Below are 1,846 nucleotides of genomic sequence, written 5' to 3' on the forward strand. Positions count from 1 at the left end.
AAAGTTAATCACAAAATAAAATAAATAAAGAAACAAAGAAAACTAAAAAAGTGTTTTCAAATTTGAAAACTAATGACACTAACAGAAAGTTTATAATTTTTCTAAAACTAAAAGCAAAAAGAATAAAAAATAAAGCAAAAAACAAAAGAAAATAAATAATGCAGAAAACAAAACAAAAAAACTGGAAAAAAATTAGCAACAATAAGTATTTTGTTGTAAGTAGAAACAAAATAAAATAAATAAAGCAACAAAGAAAACAAAAAAACAAAAAAAGTGTTTTCAAATTTGAAAACTAATGGCATTAACAAAAAGTTTATAATTTTTCTAAAACTAAAAGCATAAAGAATTAAAAAATAAAGCAAAAAACAAAAGAAAATAAATAAAGCAACAACAAAAAAATGCCACCTACTGGGGCCCCCACGGCCTGAATACGACTAGAAACCCATCCAAGGGCCAGGATTCAGGCCCGCAGGAGGCCCAGTAGGCCCACAGGCATAGCAGTGACAATTAGGCCCATAAGCCTGCAATGGAGAGGAGCTCGAGAGGGGTGCGACAGTGGGGCTTATAAACCACTGCGCACCCCTCTCAACTAGCGAGGTGGGACTAAACTTTCGACGCAGCAGCCGCACAAGGCCTTTGGTCCCGTTGGTGGCACCAACCGGGACTAAAGGGGGGCATTGGTCACGGTTCGTGGCACAAACCGTGACCAATGCCCCCCCTTTAGTCCCAGTTGGTGCCACCAACCGAGACCAAAGGTCGCCGCTTCCCGCCCTTTGGGCTGCTGAAAAGAGGCCTTTGGTCTCGGTTGGTGGCACCAACCGGGACTAATGCCCACCTTTAGTCCCGGTTGCTGCCACGAATCGGGACTAAAGGCTCTGCTATATAAGTCCACACTTAGGAAATTTTCGCCAACTGCTCCATTCCCCATCGCCGACGCCGCCAGGCTGCTCGTCCTCCTCGTCGCTGTCGCCGCGCCCTGCCCCATCCCCGCGTGCTTGTCGTCACTGCGCCCTGCCCCGTCGCCGTCGCCGCGCCCTGTCACTGTCGTCGTCGTCGCGCCCTCCTGCCCGTCGCCGGCCGCCCTGCCCCGAGCTCGCTGCCGTCCGCCCTGCCCTGAGCCCCTCCTCCTCGTCCCCGTCGCCGTGTGCCGCCCCGAGCCCGCGGCCGTCCCCGTCGTCGTGTGCCACCCCGAGCCCGTCGTTCCCGTCACCGCGTGCCGCCCCGCGCACGCCGTCCCCATCGCCGGCATCCCCGAGCCCGCCGTCCTCCTTCCCGTTGCTGGCCTCCTCTCCCCGTCGCCGCCCGCCCCCAGTGAGCTCCCCCCTTTCCCATCCCCGTCGCCGACGACGCCACCCATTGCCGCCGCTGCTCTCTGTTTATGGATATGGCTATATATGCATGTATTTTCTCTGTGTATATATGTTCATATATGCAAAAGTTACATTTTTAGAAAATCATCTATATATGTTCATATATGGAAAAGTTCTATATGAATGTGGCTATATGTATGTTCATGGAAAATAATTTTGATCGATGATCTTTTTGTTCACGATGTTCATATAATTTTTTCATGTATGTATAAATGTCGATATGAATTGTACCTATGATGTTTTTTTATTCATAGATGAATATGTATGTAGCTATGTATGTGTATGTGGCTATGTGAATATGCAAAGAAGAGGAGATGAAGAAGATGATATACTTTCTTATTCGTGGGTGTGTCGAGAGGGTCATCGATAACTTGAGTGAATTTTAGGTTATTTTCATTTTAGGTCATTTTAGGTCGTGGGTGTGTCGAGAGGGCGGCCAAGGGGTCAAGGGTCGTCGAACATGAGAGGGGGATGAT

Source organism: Triticum dicoccoides, chromosome 6A (genome assembly GCF_002162155.2).
Source record: "Triticum dicoccoides isolate Atlit2015 ecotype Zavitan chromosome 6A, WEW_v2.0, whole genome shotgun sequence".
In the NCBI taxonomy this organism is placed as follows: Eukaryota; Viridiplantae; Streptophyta; class Magnoliopsida; order Poales; family Poaceae; genus Triticum; species Triticum dicoccoides.